General features: G+C 39.0%; 1 non-coding gene across 1 annotated transcript; it reads left to right on the top strand.

Annotated features, from left to right (window-relative positions):
- The first annotated feature begins 1,640 nt into the window (after window positions 1-1,640).
- On the top strand, window positions 1,641-1,856 carry LOC130045849 (small nucleolar RNA U3). The gene has a single exon (XR_008795620.1). It is a non-coding gene; the product is annotated as a small nucleolar RNA U3 (small nucleolar RNA).
- The last annotated feature ends 20,069 nt before the right edge of the window (window positions 1,857-21,925 follow it).

Raw genomic sequence — 21,925 nt, 5'->3', positions numbered from 1 at the left:
TAAATGACAAAATTAAACTGCGTGTTTAGTCATTTGATTTAAAATTCATAAAAGTGAAGAGGAGGATTGAGAGAAATGAGGAGACAAATCATTATGGTGATGGGATGGCTCTGGACCTTTAGTAGTATGAGCTGTGATGATAGCACACATATGCAGGTATGAAGCTAAGTCCCTGAAATTTAATAATATAGTAGAGCAAAGATCAATGAAAAAATATTGCAATTTAGATGTAAACCAATTATAATACTTAAAAAGATGCCATAAAAGTGGGTTTCTCATGTTGCTCAGGGGTAAATCTCATGTTTCACATGTATGAAGCCTGGGGCTCAACCTCAACATCACATGCACATGTAAAAGAATTACTTAGTATTTTACCAAACTACTTAGTAAATGGTAATTCAGAGTTCACTACGATCATTTTGTCATTTGCTATTATACGCACATTGATACATGACTAATATTAAGAAAGTACTTCATTATAATTAACATAAATATACTCCCTCATTCTAGATAGTCACATATGCATGCAATTAAATCACCTGCAAACTATCTTCATGAGTGAGCCATGCTGAATCAGCCACCAGATGCTATTTTAATAATAATTTTTACAGTGTATATAATTAAATCAAAATTCTCTACAAATTACTAAGTCAACCAGCCACTTGTGCATGTTTATAGCAGTTACCCATTTAGAAAAATTACAGTTTTACATGGCCAGAATGAAATTTTTAACACCATCTGTGCCCTAATGTAAAACAAACTGAAACAAAAAAGCTATGTTTGAAAGATGTTAAAATATTACATTCAAATACCATTAGTAATCATATCTTTTTTCTCCTTAAATTTATTATCCAACTTTTTATTATATAGTATGCATGTAGAGAATTTTAATTCTTTACCTATACATTTTTCCCCTGGTCCCGCTATTATAAAAATTGTGTGTCTATTCCACAGTTCCATCTGTACTGTTCCGCTCTATCATGACCTAGTCTTCACATTCATTTTCCCATTCCAGACCAATAGAAGAGCCAACTAAAATTCATGAAAGTAGAATATCCTTTAAATATCTTTCCTTAAGTATCATACTAAGCGAAATGAGCCAGAAAGAGAGGGACAGACATAGAAAGATTGCATTCATCTGGGGAATATAAAGTAAAAAAATAGGAGACTAACACCCAAGAATAGCTGAGATAAATACCAGGAGGTTTACTCCATGGCTTGGAGGCCAGCCACACACACTAGGGGAAAAGACAGCTCAGATAGAGAAGGGAGCACCAAATAAAGGGTGTTGGGAGGATCCTCCCAGGATGGGAGAAGCATGCTGAAAGTAGACTATAGACCAAACATGACTGCCACTCAATTCCTCTTTTGCAAACCACAGCACCCAAAAGGAGAGAGAGAACAAAAGGGAATGCCCTGCCACAGAGGCAAGGTGGGATAGGGGGAATGGGGGGTGGGAGGGATACTGGGATCAGTGGTGGTGGAGAATGGGCACTGGTGGAGGGACGGGTACTCAATCATTTTATACCTGAAACACAAGCACAAAAATTTGTAAGTCTACAACTGTACCTCATGGTGTTTCACTAATAAAAATTTAAAAAAGAAAAAAAATAAATCTTTCCTTAAAAGTTGTCTTCAAAAAGACTATACTGTCAGGGATCATTTCTGTAGTTCGTTACTCGAGAAGTATCTGTGATCATTTTTAGAGTGCCCGAAACTCCGAGGATGAGGCAGGGCATCTTCCCCTGCATATGAAGATGGTTCAAGATGTTCCTTCTGCAACAGCATTTTTCCATTGATGATTGTTCTTCTCTTCACTTGGAAGAGGGAGAGGGAGAGGATGCAGTTCAAGTGGCGAAAGTGGGGAGATTTGTCTTCACAGGCTTGAGTCAGGGACTACAATTCCACGTCTTGACATCTACCCCCAAGGCCCCAAGACACTATTTAAAAAAGAGATTTAAACTCTTTGTTCATTGTAGTACTATTGTCAATAACCAAGATGACTATGATACAGATGACTGGATAAAGAAACTATGGTAGACATCCACAGTGGAATATTACTTGGCTATAAGGAAAAAAGAAATTTGCCTCTATGTGTTTGGAACTGGAGGGTATCATGCTGAGTGAAGTCGGCCAGAGGAGGAACAGATTCAGAATAATCTTGCTCATTTGTGGGATATAAGGAAACATGGTATGGGAACAACAAATGGTGAAAAATAACAAAACATGAGAACTGGTTTATAGTACTAAACTTACCAAGGGCTAGAGGGTTCGGGGGGTGGAAAAGGATACTGAGACAGTGGTGGGGGGAAGCAGACACACTGGTGGAGTGTGTGGTGTTGGAACATGGTGCGCATAAAACTCTATCATTAACAGTAAGTAAGTTACTTAATCAATGGCTGGACTCCTACATTATTTAAAAAAGAAAAAGCATCACATACCATGGTCAAATAGGATTTATTATAGGGATGAAAGGATGTTTCATTACCCACAAATCAGTGCGATGAATATATAAGCAAAACAAAAAAAATCAATTGAACGTCTCACCAGGTTAAAAACTGAATTTGCCAATGCTCAACAGCCATTTAGCATATCCCAATGGAGTAGATATGGAGAGAAAACAGCTCAGCATCATGTCAGGCTCACAGCCACATGGTTACCAGTGAAAAGCTGAAATATTCTCTAAGACCAGAAACAAGACAAAGATGCACATTCTCCCTAATTTTTTTTAAATAATGTAGGAGTACTGCTATGTGTTCAGCCATTGATTAAGCTGTTTGAATTGGGCATGAACTCCACTTTACTTTTTTTCTTAATTGTGTCACCGTGAGATAGAGTTACAAAGCTTTCATGTTTGAGATTCAGCCATACAATGATGGAACACCCATCCCTCCACCAGTGCACATTTTCCACCACCAATGTCCCAAGTATCAGCCCCCCACCACCCCAACACACACACATCACAGGCCTCACTCTGCCTCTATGGCAGACAATTTTGCCAATACTCTCTCTCTCTAATTTTGGGATATGGTGTCTTCTGGGACTTGCTGCTGTGTCTCTGGGCCAGGGCTGTTGGTGTGCTAAGATGGTGCCCGGAGGCTAATTGTGGACATAACAGCCAGTCTTCTGGGTGGGCAGGGACAGCCCTGCCCACCCAGTCTTCTGGGTGGGCAGGGACAGCTGGAGAGGGACAGCCCGGGTCCTCTGCCACCATGCAGCTTGTAGATTTAGTCCTGGAACTCGCATACCTGGGCCTTGCTTGTAGAAGCTCTTAGTCACCGGAATTCCATCTGGAGTGGGCTCGGAGACTGCACCTGCTCCACCTGGGGTGCCCCGGTGATATTGGCTCAGTTTGGGGCCCAGAGAGATCTCCAATGCTGTGGTGTCTTCTGGGACTTGCTGCTGTGTTTCTGACACAGGGCTGTTGGTGCGCCAAGATGGCACCTGGAGGCAAATTGTGGGTATGACCAGGACTTGCCTCTGTGTCTCTGAGCCAGGGCTGCTGGTGCGCTAATATCCACATTACAAAATTTTCAGCGTATTATATTTTGGTGAAGTTCATCCTAAGACGGTGGAGTCAGGCTTGGGGAATGGCAGCAATTTTGGATTGTGGAAGCAAGTGGCCACCGGGGACTCTGCTTGGGCGGGCACGGGCCAACCCGCCCCCTCCAATTTACTCTGGTCTGTTCAGCCATGTATGGGTCCAAGCTTGACTGAGGCTTTTGATCTCTCTTGAGATTTATTTAGGGGTCTTTGAGGCAAGACCAATAGTAGAGCTTACAGGGTTTCGCTGGAGTTGTTTTGTGGGAGTGACTACCAGTGCTTCCCATGTATTGGGAAGTGGGGGAGGTAGCCCATCCCAACTCTGAGTGAACTTGTATAGCTGAGCCGGAGGTGGTTTGTGGGTATAACTCCCACATACCTAACTTTTGGCCGTTTAATTTCTTGGTAAACTTGTTCCCAAGTTGTTGGGGTCTGGCCAAAGGCACAGCGGCAATTTGGGGGGTACCAGGAAGCCTGAAGGCAACATCAGGCTGCTGATGCACTCGCCCTGCAGGTACAGGTTGACCTGTTGGTGGCACCATACCCCCGACTCTCCCCATTTTAATAGGCATTATGTTAGAAATTCTAGCTAGAACAGTGAAGAAAGAGAAAGATGTTCAAATCAAAAAAGAAGTAACTCACTCTTTGCAGATGGTATGCTATAAACATAAAATATTACAGGTGCCACAAAAAACTATTGGAACAAATTTCATAAAATTGTTGGATACAAATTTAAAATACAAAAGTCTATTTCAGGACCAGAGCAATAGTACAGCAGGGAGGGTGTCTGCCTTGCATGCAGCCGACCTGGGTTCAATCCCTGGCATCCCATATGTTCCCCCAAACACTGCCAGGAGTAATTCTTGAGTGCGGAGCCAGGAGTAGCCCCTGAGCATTGCAGGGTGTGACCAAAAAAGCAAAACAATAAAATAAATCAAAAATGAAAAAAAAAAGAGTACTGTAAGTTAAAGAATGCTGTATCTCAAAAAAGAATGCTGTATTTTGGAGGTTATACTAATTGTTAACTGAAAATATCTTGAAAATGTAAAATATCTTCAAAAACACAAAACTCAGGGGATCTTGAGAGATAATACAGAGGGCAGGGTACTGTCCTTGCTAGCAGTTGACCCAGGTTTGATCCCCAGCACCCCATAGTAACCTGAGCACCCCCAGGAGTGATCCCTGCATGCAGAGCCCTGAGTAAGCTCAGATATGGCCTCCTTTGCCCACACTCAAAAAAAAGCAAAGCTCTGAATTCTACATCACTCCCAGTGAATGTGAATTTTCCATCATATTTCCACATTGATATGAAAAACAGATGTATAAAATCATGAGACATAATTTCACAATTTCACAAGCTTTGACTAAATGAGATACTTTTCTAAGATGATAAGTACAAAGAGGATTGCCTGCTATGGCTTTCCAAATCTGAAATTCCTTCATGGAAACCTGTGCATCTCTTTGTTTGTGGCGGTGGGGGAAACACTAAGCATCTTTGAGTTAGAATATGTAATTCCCACAAGAGGAATTCATTGTGAGTTCATTGGTGCCTTTAGCTTCTTCAGCTAAATGTCAAACTTTTTACATTGAAAACCCTTTTAAATCTGTTTCTTCCCAGTTTGTATTAATCCCAAGCTATGTCTCTCCCATATTCTTTCCCTTTTGCTGTAATGAAATGAAACACTTTGATCCATTAATGGAATGTAGTTGACCTTATGCACTCTCTGTCACAATGTTGATTCACAGCCACAAGGAGCAATGGGCAAGAAGCCAGGTTGTAGATAGCGTCTAAACTCCAGCAATAGTTCAGATGTGTGCTTACTTAATGGGCCCCTCTGTCTTGAGCGAGTGGCTTGCCTGTCACATTAGGTACAGCTTTCTCATGGTAGAAATTAGTTGTACACAAATTCTTTTTCTAAAAGACAATTTTATAGAATCACCATTAAGTAGACCATTGCAAAGCTTTTTGTGATTGAGTTTTCGTCATGTACCCTATTCTTATCACCAATGGAGTCCTAAAACTCTTAGTGACCAGGATGAGGTACTTCCCTGAAACAACTTGTATAACTAAGTCCGTTCCCATACTCAAGGACCCTGACCAGGAAAAAGAGGAAAGGGGATTCATGTTTAGTGAGCATATATCTTCATTGAATATTTTAATATATACCTTAATAATAGGTGATAGTATTATTATTAAACCTTGCTATTTCATGGAAACTAGGTGAAATATTATTCATAGTGAGTGTAATTATTCATGAGAACACTGGCTTAATACATAAGACTGGGTTTTAGCTAGGTTGAGACTCCAGGTCTCTGGTTCTGATATCAGTGTTATATTTTTTTTACTTGACCATACTGCTTCCATGATATTCTGGGAATTTTGTTTAGCTCAGTAAATAACCTAGACTCTGCACACAGGGATCACTCCTGGCGGTGCTCAGGGTACGATAGGAGTGTTGGGAGTCAAATTTGGGTCCTCTATCAGCAGCATACAACGGATACCAAAAATAAAACTGCACTATTGTTTTATTGGTCACAAAATTGTCATTTGATGTGACATCTCACAGCCACTGCCATGTAAGCAATGGCCCAGCGTCACAACTTCACCACTAATCTTGAAAGAGATGCAAGCCAAGCAGCTTAAACTCATGTGTACACGGGTCTTTGGGCTGAAAACTCTGGGGTGCCCCCAGAAGGGGGATGAGTCGAGTCCCCACTCTGCTGAAGCTCTAGTAGCTGCAGCCACACCCCAAAGTCACTGCCGGGCAAACCATGCAAATAGCTCAGACTGACTGCTTCACTAATAATCTCTGCGGACAGGCCAAGCTGATGAAAAATTTCAAGCACACTGGGTTTTGGCTGAAAACTCTGGGATCTCCTCAGAGAAGAGTCCAGAACCCTCCTTCCCCTTTCCCCCCCAACTCTGAAACTGCCAGAAGCCCTAGAAGCCACACCCATATTTCACAGCCGCCACCATGCAAGCAATGGGAGAGCCACAGCTTCACCACTAATCTCAGAAGAGATCCAAGCCAACTCAAGCTGCAGACATTCACCGGCTCAGTTCTACAGATCCCAGAGTTCCCGGACCCCTCCAAATTTCACAATTTTGACAGCCCTGTAGGAGTACACCAAATTAGATAGGAAGGCAGCATAGAAACTCAATAAACAAAAATAATGACACAGAAGTCTCAACTACCAACAAACAGCTTAGTAAACCCATTTTGATCCATTTTGAACTTAAACGATCCCACTGGGAGTTAAAACAATTTTCAATATTTTACTTTTACTAGAGTATTTTTTGATAATTCCATTATCCATTTTTTGTCATAAGTAATATAACATAAATTATTTTGTTTCTGCTAAGGGGCAGGCTTGGGGGTGGGTGGAAAACTGAGAACAATGGTGGAAGGTGGTCACATTGGTGGTGTGACAAAAACCTAGGACAAAAGCTAGAGTCTAATTAATTGAGGGAAGCTTATGTAGAAACCTATAATTCAAGAAACAGATTTTTAAAGTCAAATTATGGGGATTAAATGAATGAATTTTTAACATATTTAACTATAGGTTTCTAGTGCCCTTTTACCATCCTGCCTTTATAATACCAAAGACCATGGTGCAATGTGCATCTCAAATTAAAGAGAATATTTTAAAACTTCAGTGAGATTCTGGTATATTTGTTAATGCCAGTACTTTCCAGGATGACTCACTTTTCTCCTAGGCCTGTTGTGGGCCTGTGCCAGACTTTTTCAGTGGCTACTCATCCCATACATACATGCATACATATATCCCATACAGTCTGAAGTCCTGTTCTCATTCTATCAGCTACTAACTAGATGCAAGAGCGTGATGAATTGACTTGGTGTCAAGATAACCTGAAAGGTTCAAGCTAATTTCTACTGGTCGGTCCAGTTTTGCAAAAATGGTTAAATTTCTAATAAAACATGAGGGAATTTTATCACAAAATAAACAAGTTCTTAATATCTTTTCTTATGAATTACTGGTAGATCTCAGATTAATCCTTCACTATCTAACCCTGACAGACAATTCCTCTGTCAAAATCTAGCTTGTGTCTATTTTGCCCTATGGCCATTGCTCCTCCATCCTGTTAGCAGGGTTTTTTACATCCAAATGCATGAACTTCACCTGCACTTCTTCATAGTGAGTGAGTAGCAAGGAATAAGCAAGGAAAAGTTCTTGAAAATCACAAATACAGTCTATATTGAGTTTACTGCTGCTATTATAACGTGATCCATAGAACATTCCTTTAAGAAATGGGGATCTTAAGATTAGTCTACTGTGTCTGCCCTGGAAATCACTTGCCTGCCTTCCTGATTTCCTGGAAGGAAATTACCTTCCAGCTGATAAGCAGATCTCTATCTGCTGTGATGCTGAAATGAGCAAACACTAACAGATGAACCTCAGTATTATTTCTAGGAAGAGCAACACAGCAGCCAAATTCATTCGTGCTGAAGCTGCAGGGTAGGTGTGGCTGGCTCTGGCGGTGGAATTGGGACGATCGTGTTTGGAAGTGTCATCTTTGGTGATGTCAGGAACCCTTCTCTGCAGCACCAACTCTTCTGCACTATTTTGGGCTTTGTCCTCTGGAAGGCCCTGAGACACTTTTGCCTGATGGTGGTCTTTCTTCTCCTCTGCATCAGGTGAAGGAGCTGTCTCCACCTCCCATAGTTATTCTCTCCTGTGTCTCCTCTACACTGCATGTTAATTTTCCTGAAATTTTTCAATCGCTCTAGAGAAAATGTTTGGCAAAGAATTTCACAGAGAAAAGACAAATAATGTAATAATATGAAATACAAGAAAACAAAGCCCACAGGTCTATTTTAACTATTGGGGTACAATCCCTCATATATGCTTACATCTGAAGGTGTTAAATTATTTGTTGATAGAGAAAAACAGATTATTTTATATTAATTAATTATTTAAATATTTTTGGACACCAAGTGATGCACAGGGCTTACTCCTGCCTCTGTTCAGGGAACCCTATGGGATGCTGGGGATCTAACCCAGGTGGGCCAGGTACAGAGCAAGCTCCCTACCCACTCTACAATCTCTTCAGTCTCTGTGTTATATTAATTTTAGCATCTTTTCCAGTTGAAAAATCCTAGTAGGTTTTCAGTAAATATTCGATGAATTAATAATGTTTTGATAAAAGAATTGTGAATTGTCAGACTCCTAAAATTTCTCATCTTGGATAGATGACAAATAACAGATTTCTGTTTACAGGATTTGCCGTTAGCTTCTGTTCTAAGACCTATGCTACAGAATAAAGATGATAAAAATAACCCTTAATTAGTTACATCTCTGTGCTCATATTTTTGTTATTTTTCAACCAAATGTAATCCCAACTGATATGTGTGTACAGAGGAAGTGAGGCACCACACTCCTACTGAAACAATGTATAGAGCATATGCTGAAAATATTCTAAGAGATCTTTGTTTTGAAAAGACTTTGCCCTAAATTATGTATAACAGTCCCTTTCATGAATTCTGAAAAAAAAGTAATAGGGAGAGTGCTACTCTCCCTTCTCTAATCTGGTTAAATAAATTAAGGTTGGATATAAATATGAATAAGACAAGGATCAAGAGCACACAAAATATATAACGCGAAATTGAGTCCAGTGAATGAAATGAAATGGACATAGATGAAAATGATGGAGATACTGCTTTTTTTTTTTTAGATTCTTGGAAACTCAGAAAGGATGCCTTGAAGAATGAACAGAATTTCAATAGGTTGAAAAAGAAGAGAATGGTATAGACAAGAACATAAAGATAGAACTCTGAGGTATGATCATGAAAGTTATTAGTGACTTTTGCTATACTATGCTTTCGAAAATTGTCAAAATATTATTTTAGATTTTGAGATTCTTCATTGATGTTTTAATTCAGTTCTGCAAGTGAGTGCAAATTTATTTTCCAGGATGATTTGAAAGATGTTTTTTTAGCAGCATCAGAAGTATAATAAATATGATCTCCATAAATACCTATTCCCAGTGGATAAAGTGTGATAATCTTAGCTGCAAAAGAATACACAAAGAAAGCAAGGAAGCCTATAGACCAATAAAGTGTGCTTGTGAATGCTGATAATGTAGCAGAATGCTGAAAAATCTTGGTTCATCACAATATATTGTCTTTATTTTTTCTAATGCAGTTTATGATGTTTTGTTTCTTAGTGGTAGAAAAGTGTAATAGATACTCAGGAATTGTTTGCACAGACCTCCCTACTACAATCATGAACAGATCATTCAAATGACTGCACAGACTAAAGAGTTCAGAAAAAGAAATTTCACGTATAAAACTACGTAAATATGTAGGCATAGAAGCTGGAATGAGGTTTCCACCATCTTCTAAGCACTGTTCATCTCCAGAGTGTAGCATTTCACAGCACAATCTCTGGAATGCCACTCTTGTTGCGTGGCATACTGTCTCCATGGCAATGCACCCCAGGCCCTTCTTCGGGATGACTTTTGTTTTGCTTTTTGTGGCTGAAGTGGTTTCCATGCCAAAGTTTCCTTGGGTATTCTGCCTTCCCTTTTTCCTAGAACGTTGGCAACAGGAATATTGGCAAGTCTGTTATCCTGACTGTCTTGGACTGTGCCCTTGACTCTTCAGATCACCATGAAAATTTGCATTCATGTACTCAATTTTTGTTGGGCAATCAGTGGAGATGTTGTTTTTTGTGTTGCCTCTTTTTTCCCTTCCAGATGCCAAGGTCTTCTACTTCAGATTTTTTTTTTTAGTTCAAAGAGAATCTTAGTGGTGCAGTTATATTATAAACCTAAAACATAAATATAAATACTATTATAATATGTGATACTTCAATAAAAAATTAAACTTGAATTTTTTTTTTACTTTCTTTTAGGATGACTGTATCACACATTGCCCATTCAGAGAAACTACATAATATATGTTTATTACAGTACAGGGATACAAAAAAATTCAACATGATTTTCTAAGACTGTTGACAATGATATAGAATAACAGATATAAACTGGTGGTGCCCAAAGCCCTCTAGGATATTGATCTCCTCTCTTTATGTTTCTTCAAGTAGAAGTGCAGCAGGTTCAAATATTTAAGAGTAGAGCTATGTTTGGAATTTTTTCAAACAACCATTATCTTAATACCTTTGAATGTACTCTCACCAGCACACTCTCCAGGCCTTCCTAATCTCCCGTATCTGAACTGGTAGCTCTTTATCACGCTGAGTGCAGTTAAGAGAGGGACAGACACAGAACAATCTCTTTCATATGTGGATTAAAAAAGAAACATAGCAGGGAATAACAAATACCTATGGCAGCAGAAACTGAGAACTGATCTTTCATAGGAAGTCAAACACAGGGGTGGGGGGGATGCAGGGAGATGACTGTAGAGTAGGGAAAGACACTGGGACAAGGAACTCTGGTGGAGGGTGTGGGGCTGGAATGCGTTATGCAGAAAACCCTATCTTTTACAAACAACAACGCCTAAAATAAAAATGAAAATTAAAAATAATAAACTTATAACATTTGGCATGGCTGAAAACTCTGCACCCTGTACAATCATAAGGCTGGTGTCTACTATGACCGGGTCTTCTACAACCCCGATTTTTTTTTTATTTTTTTCCCTTTATTTTATTTTTTTTTTACAGTTGTAGGTTTACAGTTTTTTGTGCTTTGGTTTCAATTATACAATGATCAGATACCCATCCCTCCACCAGTGCCCATTTTCCACCACCATGGATAATATCCCTCCCACCCCCATCCCCCCATCCCCCCTGTCTCTGTGGCAGGGCAATCCCCTGTGTTCTCTCTCTCCTTTTGGGTGTTGTGGTCTGCAAAAGAGGCATTGAGTGGCAAACATGTTCAGTCCATAGTCTACTTTCGACATGCATCTCCCCTCCTGGGAGGATCCTCCAAACATCCTTTATTTGGTGCTCCCTTCTCTATCTGAGCTGCCCTTTCCTCTAGGATACCCGGCTGGCCTCTAAGTTATGGAGTAATCCTCCTACAACCCCGATTTTGAAATTCCTCCAGTCAATTCTCTATCTATAATGTCCTCATTTCTTTTACTGTGTCATTCTATCAGAGTTTTGTTTAAGACTGTCAGGCAGTCCAAGTTTGATACTTTTATTTGGTCCCTTAACATATGTATGCCACATTCAATTTTGTAGATATTATTAACATACATATCATACATAGCAAGATATTTTTCTGATGCAAGGAGAGGAAGGTATTTGATTTTGTTATCAACATCACAGAACTGCAGTGTAATTATGGTTACTTTAAGCAAGCAGCTTTGAAAGGAGGACTCTGTCTCTCTTCATAATCACAACATTGAAGAAAGATTGTTTCTGTCAGCTTCCACTCCCCTGAGTGGAATGCAGAGAAGATGACTGGTCTTTGCAAATAAGATTACGAAAACTAAAGGAGAGCTTTAAAGAGAGTTATGACTACAATAAAGATAGGTGGAAAAACTATTGTGTTTTTTTTATTAAAAATTACATGGCAAATATTTCCATGTACTGGTTCACACTGAAACTTTTCTAAAAGAGTAAAGACAAAAACTAAAAAAAAAATTGTGATTGATGAAAAAAAAATTCCCTTATTTGAAGTAATCAAAAACTAAAGTAGGATGAAATTCTTTCCTCCCAAGGAGTAATTGTGAATTGAAATGTGGGCTCTGGATCAAGAGCTGATATTTTTATGGAAATGTTATGGAAAGGAGCTCTTTTAAAAACACAATGAGGTATTTAGCGAAGGCTTATTTGGGAAGTTGGTCTTTTCTGTCATGTTCAAAATACAATAAGAAAAGCATGAGAGGAACATATAAAATCAAGGCACATGAAGAGGATGGGAAAAGCATTTAACCTACAATTGCATTTTAAAAATGAAAGTTCAGGGCCTGAGAGATAATACAGTGGGTAGGGTACTTGCGTTGCACACAGACAACCTGGGCTTGATCCCCAGTACCCAGATATGGTCTCCTGGAACCTGCTCTGAATTATTCTTGATCAGAGCCAGGAGTAATTTGTGAACAGTGACGTTGTGTCCCAAAACAAAAGCAAAATAAAAAAAATTTAGGTTCAAATCCATTTTCAGTTCTATTTCACCTCTCATGTAATGACTTCATCTCAGCACAAGGCAAATAATACATTTTACTGTGAAGTTTTTGTCAACATTGATAGTTTTATATAAACAAAATGCTATTATCATGTCTGCTCCCCAGCAAATGCTTCACAGATTTGTTACTTAGAATCTATAATTTAAACAAAAATTGGAATGTAGGAATTAAAGTTTAAGGTACAACTTAAGATAAATAGGAAGAAACAGTATGAATTGAAAACTGAACATATATCCAAGTGTGTGGGTCTCTGGGGTATGTGAAGAAGAGCTGGTAGAAGAGTAAACAATAAATGAAGGAGTAAAAATGAAAAGGATGCTTTTGGAGGAGAAGATTTGTATATCAAGTCTAGGCCAAAGATCATCTTGGTATGAAACAACACTTTTGCTTCTTTGGAAATCAAATGAAATTTTGTAGTAATTTCTGGCTCTAACACAAGAAAAAAGAAAGGCATACTTTTAGATTGACTCTACCCACATGAGTCAAGGTTTAGAAAGAAATTTGTTATCTTGAGGTTCCTACACTCCTAGGAGAACTAGTAAGTCTGCTTTGGGAGGTGTAGTGCACTCCCTGAAATTTTATGTAAAAACTATTGTATACATTTGTGTATTTAAGTAACAGATGGCATTGCTTTCTTCAGATTGAATGAGAGTGATTTTGATAATTAACTCTTAATCTATGTCCCCCTCATTGTATAGTATTAATTACATTTTGGGAGGTCTACAATGGTATGGTTGATCTAAGGTTAATATTATATATTTTTTGTAATAAGAGGATATAAAAACAACCAGTGCTGGTGGGGATGTGATGGAAGAGGAGACCTCATTCACTACTGTGCAGAACTATCAAAGGAACAAATGATTCCATTTCTTTTCATCTTTCCTCAAAACACAAAAAACAGTCAAGTTTCTATTGTGAGACTTGTTACTGTTTTTGGCATAGCGAATACATCAAGGTTAGCTTGTCAGCCTTTGCCGTGCGGGCGCTATATTCTCGGTAGCTTGCTGGGCTCTCTGAGAGGGGTGGAGGAATTGAACTGGGGGTCGGCCCTGGTCAGCTGTGTGCAAGGCAAGCGCCCTACCCCCTGTGCTATCTCTCCAACCCAAAAATCTGAGTAAGTAAGAAAATTTTGGTCTAGATAAACAGTATGAAGGAGTATACAGATGACCATTTGTTGAGTACGACTCATCTGTTGAATCTGGGTAATGACATCAATTGAAATACCATACTCACAAGCTTTTAAAGGTATCCAGTATTTCAAAGTAGTTGTGAACCAAAAATATGGTTTCTTAAACAGTTATTGATTTGAAAATGTCAAATTAGTATGGAAATCTCAAAAACTCATTTAAATATATAATTATGGACGATATTGCCATTCTGTTTAAAAGACCAATACGAAAGTCAAACTTCTAAACTATTTACCAAGTATTTGCAAGAAAAGAATATTGCGAGGGCAATTTTAACTGGATGCTCTCTTTACACATCATGTTTTTAACTGCTCCATCTTTGGGAGGATACTGCAATAAATTAAATTGTGAAAGTTAAGTAACTGAAAACCCTGTCAAGATGCCCTGTACAATGAGTGTGCAAATAATGAGTGAGGAAGGGGAAAAAAGGTTAATGTAATTAGAGAAATGAATTCTGGGTAACCCCAAAGAACAAGTCTTGTGAGTCATCTACGTTCACATTTCTTTGAACTTAGTCTATCCTAAGGGAGATGAAGCAATTACACAGACACACTGTCTTATCCTTTCAGTACGATACAACACACATTCCTCTATCCATTCATCATCATCAGTGGTATTTGTGTTCAATGCTGTCATGCAGAGCTAGTTGCCAACAATTATTAAAAAGAAAACCAAAAGGTTATGCATTTAGGAGACAAAGAAAAAAACAATTTCACAATGTGTACTATGAAGACATCAATCCATTAAGGGGAAAAATCACTAAGGAGCTCTTCAGATATATTTTTGCATCAAGAACCATCTCCAGAGACTGAAGAAGTAAATGAAGTGATTATCTGTCACTCACGATTTCTTTTCTCTCAAATGAAATAAACAATGTCTGTGACAGCTGCAAAGAAGCTCTCCTATCTTTTGCTCCTCACTTTCCTTTCTTTCTCACTCTTGAATGTGAAAGTGAGTTTCTTGGACTTTCCTCATTCCCTGCTTCTTTTCTTTAAAAACAAACAATAAAAATACTCTGACATTTCATTACCAGAGAAATTTCAAAAAGCAAGAATCATGCCCATTGTGGGGTTAATACTATTGCTTCCAAGATCTTAGTAAAGAAATCAAATATTTTAAATATATTTCCCTCCTTTTTCTTTCTTCTCCCTTCTTTTTATTCATTTCTCTCCTTCTTTCTCTTACCTCATCCAAGCTCTCCATCTTCTTTCCCCAACAATAGTCCTCCCCATTCTTCCTTTGCCTTCTTTTTGTTGTCCTCTTCTTTTCCTTGTGTGAAACAATTTCTTTCAAATCATAATTTCTATCAATCCCTATTGTTTTCTTTTCCCATAATACTAATACATTTGCATTTATATAGCTTCTGTTATGTGCTGGGCAATGTTCTAAATGCATCACACACTGGTTCATTTAATCTAAAAAATTCTAGGATTTCTGCAGTATTGTTACATCATTTAATAGAAAGAAAAAGAGGTATAGAAAGGTTAGTTAATTTTCCAGCATTCATATAGCTAAGGAGCTTGAATACAGGCACTAGTTTCAGACTCCATGTTTGAATCAATGATGAACACCTTTCCTCTAATTCTAGGGTTTTATTAGACATTGAGGAAGAAGCGCATTAGAAGGAAGTAAGAAACTCATTTCCAATTTGTACCAGGTACTCAAGATAGTAACCTATTTTAATCTCTGCAACAGCACTCTAAGTTAGGTGTTATCCTTATTTTCTAAACAAGGTGAAAAAACAATAAACTACCTAATATCATACCATCAGGCACAGAAATAGTTGTTTCTCTTATCTAATTCTGTCTTAGTAGTACCTTTAGGACCTAACAGTGGGTACAAACAGTGTAAGTAGCCTCTTCCTGAGATCTCATTTTGGGGATGCCTTCTTTGCCTCTTCTACAAAAGGTGATGAGGAAAATAAGTCGCCATATAAAAAATGGAACTACATAACTAGCGGTAGGCCGTTCGCCTTACAAGCGGCCAACATGGCCGACCCGAGTTCGATTCCTCCGCCCCTCTCGGAGAGCCCGGCAAGCTACCGAGAGTATTCGATATGCCAGACACAGTAACAACAAAGTCTCCAATGGAGACGTTACTGGGCCCGCTCGAGCAAATCGACGATCAACAGGAGGGCCTTTACCTTTACCTTACATAACTAGCATTATACACAAAAATGAATGAAGATATATCATAGAATTGGATATTAGACTTAAAACTACAAAATAATACAAGAAAATCCATGTAATACACTATAGCATCTATGTATCAGTGTTATATTGGGTAGATTCAACTCCACTGATAGGGAAACACAAGAAAAAAATAAACAGGGCATCAGATTATTATTTTGTCTTTAAATAATTTTAATTTAATTTTTTACACTTTACTTTTTATCTATTTATTTTTTCAATTGTATTTTCATAAAGTTTTTTACAGAAATTGATAATATTCAATAATTCTTTTTTAAAAATTTTATTAGTGAAAAGGTAAAGGTCTTTATCGCTGATATCGCTATCGCTGATATCACAGCGGTAGGGCGTTCGCCTTACAAGCGGCCAACATGGCCGACCCGAGTTCGATTCCTCTGCCCCTCTCGGAGAGCCCGGCAAGCTACCGAGAGTATTCGATATGCCAAACACAGTAAAAACAAAGTCTCCAATGGAGACATTACTGGGCCCGCTCGAGCAAATCGACGATCAACGGGAGGGCCTTTACCTTTACCTTTATTAGTGAAACACCATGAGGTACAGTTGTAGACTTACACATTTTTGTGCTTGGGTTTTAGTTATACAATGATCGACTACCCATCCCTCCACCAGTGCCCATTCTCCATCACCACTGATCTCAGTATCCCTCATGTCCCCCACCCCCTCCCATCTTGACCCCAACCTCTGTGGCAGGGCATTCCCTTTTGTTCTCTCTCCTTTTGGGTGCTGAGGTTTGCAAAAGAGGCACTGAGTGGCAATCAATCATGTTTGGTCTATAGTCTACGTTCAGCCTTCATCTCCCATGCTGGGAGGATCCTCCCAACACCCTTTACTTGGTGCTCCCTTCTCTATCTGAGCTGCCTTTTCCCCTAACATGTGTGGCTGGCCTCCAAGACATAGAGTGAACTTCCTGGTACTTTTCTCGGCTATTCTTGGGTGTTAGTCTCCTATTTTGTTACTTTATATTCCCCAGATGAATGCAATCTTTCTCTGTCTGTCCCTCTCTTTCTGACTCATTTCTCTTAGCATGGTACTTTCCATGTAGTACCACTTGTATGTAAATTTCATGACTTCATCTTTTCTAAAAGCTGCATAGTATTCCATTGTGTAGATGTACCAAAGTTTCTTTAACCAGTCATCTGTTCTCACGCACATGGATTTTTTTCCAGATTTGGCTATTGTGAACAGCACAGCAATGAACATAGAAGTGCAGATGTCATTTCACTATACTTTTTTGCCTCTCCGGTATATATTCCCAGGAGTGGTATTGCTGGGTCAAATGGGAGCTCAATTTTTAATTTTTTGAGAATCATCCATACGGTTTTCCAAAAGGGCTGAACCAGTCAGCATTCCCTCCAGCAATGAAGGAGAATCCCTTTCTCGCCACATCTGCGCAACACCAGTTGCTTTTGTTCTTTTGGATGTGGACCAGTCTCTGTGGTGAGATGATATCTCATTGTTGTTTTGATATGCATCTCCATGATGATTAGTGAAGTAGAGCATTTTCTCATGTGCCTTTTAGCCATTCAGATTTTTTCTTTGAGAAAGTTTCTGTTCATTTCATCACCCCATTTTTTGATGGGGTTAGATGTTTTCTTCTTGTGGAGTTCAACCAGTGCTTTGTATATCCTTGATATCAACCCCTTATCGAATGGGTATTGGGTGAATATACATTCCCATTCTGTAGATTGTCTTTGTATTCTGGTCAATGTATCCTTTGAGGTGCAGAAGCTTCCCATTTGTTTATCTCTGTTTCCACTTGGTTGGTCAGTGGAGTGTCGTCTTTGAAGATACCGTTAGCCTCAATATCGTGGAGGGTTTTGCTGGCCTTGTCTTCAATGTACTTATGGATTTTGGCCTGATGTTGAGATCTTTAATCCATTTTAATCTGACTTTTGTGCATGGTGTTAGGTCGAGGTCTAAGCCAATTTTTTTTGCACATGATTGTCCAGTTATGCCAGCACCATTTGTTAAAGAGGTTTTTTTTTTTTGTTCCATTTCACATTTCTTGCTCCCTTATCAAAGATTAGATGCTCATACCTTTGGGGTTGTGTTTACGGATATTCCACCCTGTTCCATTGGTCTGCGTACCTGCCTTTGTTCCAGTACCATGCTGTTTTAATTATTATTGCTTTCTATTTTTGTAGTAGAGTTTGAGGTTGGGGAGGGTAATGCCTCTCCACGTCTTTTCCCCAAGAATTGCTTTAGTTATTCATGGGCGTTTATTGTTCCATATGAATTTCAGGAGTGCTTGAGCTATTTCTTTGAAGAATTTCATGAGTATCCTTATAGGTATTCCATTGAATCTGTATAATGCTTTGGGGAGTATTGCCATTTTGATAATGTTAATTCTTCCTATCCATGAGCAGGGGATGTGGTGTTTCTATTTCCTTGTGTCCTCTTTTATTTCATGCAGTAGTGTTTTGTAGTTTTCATTGTAGAGGTCCTTTACTTCTTTAGTTAGGCTGATTCTGAGGTATTTGATTTTCTGGGGCATAATTGTGAACAGGATTTTTTTTCATGTCACTTTCCACTGTCTCATTATTTGTGTATAGAAGGCCATGGATTTTTGGGCACTAATTTTATAGCCTGTGACTTTACTGTATAAGTTTATTGTTTCTAAGACTTTCTTGGTAGAGGATTTAGGATTCTCAAGATATAGTATCATGTCATCTGTGAATAGTGAGAGCTTGATTTCTTCCTTTCCTATCTGGATGCCTTTAATGTATTTTTATTGCCTGATCGCCATTGCAAGTATTTCCAGTACTATATTGAACAGAAGTGGTGATAGTAGGCATCCTTGTCTTGTCCCTGATCTTAGTGGAAAGGTCCTCAGTTTTTCCCCATTGAGGATAATGCTTGCCATAGGTTTATTGTAGATGGCTGTGACTATCTTGAGGAAAGTTCCTTCAAAACCCATTTTCGTGAGAGTTTTCATCATAAACGGGTGCTGAATCTGTCAAAAGCTTTCTCTGTGTCTTTTGATATGATCATATGGTTTTTATCTTTCTTTTGTTGACATGATGGGCTGGAGCGATAGCACAGCGGGTAGGGTGTTCGCCTTACACGCGGCCAACATGGCCGACCTGAGTTCGATTCCTCCGCCCCTCTCGGAGAGCCCGGCAAGCTACCGAGAGTATTCGATATGCCAGACACAGTAACAACAAAGTCTCCAATGGAGACGTTACTGGGCCCGCTCGAGCAAATCGACGATCAACGGGAGGGCCTTTACCTTTACCTTTACCTTGTTGACATGATGAATTATGTTTATTGATTTTCCAATGTTAAATCATCCTTGCATCCCCAGGATGAATTCCCTTGGTCATGGTGTATGATCTTTTTTTATGAGTTGTTGGATTCTTCTTGCTAATATTTTTTGAGGATCTTTGCATTCGTGTTCATCAGAGATATTGGCCTATAGTTTTCTTTGTTGGTGTTGTCTTTGACTACTTTTGGTATTATGTAGATATGTGCCTCATAGAAGCTGTTTGGGAGAGTTCCTGTTTTTTCAATTTCCTAGAAAGGCTTGAGGAGAACTGGCAACAGGTCTTTAAATGTTTGGAAGAATTCAATAGTGAATCCATCTGAGCCTGGGCTTTTTGGGGGGGGACTTTTGATTACAGTTTCAATTTCCTTGACATGAATGGGTCTATTCAGGTATCCCAAGTCTTCTTGGTTCAATCTTGGGAGATTATAGGCATCCAGGAATTTATCCATTTCCTCTAGGTTCTCTTGTCTCATGCCATACAGACTCTCAAAGTAGTCTCTGGTGATCTTTTTAATTTCATTGTCTGATGTGATGTCCCCTTTTTCATTTCTGATTTGGTTTATTAGTTTTTTCTCTCTCTTTCTTTGTTAGTCTTGCTAGTGGTTTATCAATCTTGTTTATTTTCTCAAAGAGCCAGCTCTTGGTTTCATTGACCTTTCGGATATTTTTTTAGGGTATATGTCATTAATTTCTGCTCTAAGTTTTATTATTTCTTTCCTTTGTCCAAGTTTCGATTCCTTTTCTTGGTCTTTTTCTAAGATCTTGAGCTGTAAGGTTAGGTTATCGATGTAGGCCCTTTCTTCCTTCCTTAGGAATACTTGCAAAGCTATAAATTTTCCCTTCACACGGCTTTAGCTGCATCCCATAGGTTCTGGTAGCTCATGTCTTCATTCTCTTTTGTTTCCAGGTATCCTTTCTGACCCACTCGTTGTTCAACATTGAGTTGTTTAATTTCCAGGTGTTTGATTTGTTTCTTGATGTTTTTGTGTGATTTGCTTCTATCTTCAGTGCATCATGGTCTGAAAAGATTGTTGATACTACTTCTATCTTCTTGATTCTGTTGAGGTATGTTTTATGGCCTAACACGTGGTCTACTTTGGAAAATGTTCCATGTGCACTGAACAGAATGTGTATTCTTTATTTTGGGGATGTAAAGCTCTGTATAGGTATTTCTTCCCTGTCTCTTCTATTTCTTCCTTCAAAGCCAATGTTTCCTTGCTGAGCTTTGTTCTTATTGATCTATCCAGAATTGATAAGGCGATGTTGAAGTCTCCGACTACTGTTGTGTTGCTAGCAATGTCCTCCTTAAAATCTGTTAGCAGTTGTTTTAAGTATTTAGCTGGTACCTCATTAGGTGCATATACATTTAAGAGTGTGACTTCTTCCTGTTGTATGTGTCTCTTGATAAATAGAAAATGGACTTCACTGTCCCTTCTAATCTTTTTCAACCTGACATCTATGTTGTCAGATACCAGTATGGCCACCCCAGCATTTTTTTTTTTTTGCCTTTTGGGTCACACCTATTGATGCACAGGGGTTACTCCTGCCTTTGCACTCAGGAATTACTCCTGGCGGTGCTCAGGTAAACATATGGGATGCTGGGAATTGAACCCGGGTCAGTTGCATGCAAGGCAAATGCCCTATCTGCTGTGCTATCTCTCCAGCCCCACCCTAGCATTTTTGAGGGAGCTGTTTTCTTTGCAAGATTGTTTTCCATCCTTTAATTTTGAGTCTGTGTTTGTTCTGACTATTCAGATGAGTTTCTTGTAGGCAGCAGAATGTTGGTTTCAGTTTCTGGATTCATTTTGCCACTCTGTGTATCTCGATTGGTGCATTTAGACCATTGACATTGAGAGAGATTATTGTCATGGGGTTTTGTGCCATCTTTCTGTAATGGTTTGTTGTGCTGCTTATGGGTGTTTTTTTTCTTGAATTGCAGGAGCCCTTTTAGCCCTTCTTTTCGGTTTGGTTTTGTGTCTATGAAGTTTCTGAGCCGTTGTTTATCTATAAAATGGTGTATTGTTCCATCGAGTTTGAGTCAGAGTTTAGCTGGATAAAGTGTTCTTGGAGAGGCGTTCATTTCATTAAGTTTTTTTCACTATATCCCATCATTTTCTTCAGACTTGAAGGGTTTCCTCTGATAGGTCTGCTGCAAATCTAAGGGGTGCTCCTTTGCATGTGATTTCCTTCTTTGACCTTGCTGCTTGCAATATTGTGTCTCTGTCCATGGCATCCATCATTCTGACTATGATATGCCTTGGAATGTTTTTATTAGGGTCTCTTTTAGCTGGCACCCTTCTGGATCCTTGTATCTGTATTTCTGCATTCTTTAACTCTGGAAACTTTTCAGCGAAGATTTCTTTCATTGTGGCTTTTTCATTGTGGTTGCCTCCCTGTCCTGGTACTCCGATAATTCTAATGTTGTCCCTCTTGGCATCATCCCCTAGGTCCCTGATTCGCCTTACAGTATTTTGAGGCCTTTTCCCATTGTTTGTTGTTCCCTATGCGATTTCTGTTGCTCATCTTCAAGCTCACTGATCCTGTCTTTGGCTGTAGTCATTCTACTGCTGAGAGCACCCAGTGAGTTTTTAATTTCATTTCCCGAAT

This window comes from Sorex fumeus, unplaced genomic scaffold (genome assembly GCF_029834395.1).
Source record: "Sorex fumeus unplaced genomic scaffold, SorFum_2.1 ptg000129l, whole genome shotgun sequence".
Classification (NCBI taxonomy): domain Eukaryota; kingdom Metazoa; phylum Chordata; class Mammalia; order Eulipotyphla; family Soricidae; genus Sorex; species Sorex fumeus.
The sequence above is the reverse complement of the archived record's forward strand: the minus strand, read 5'-3'. Positions and strand labels throughout refer to the sequence as shown.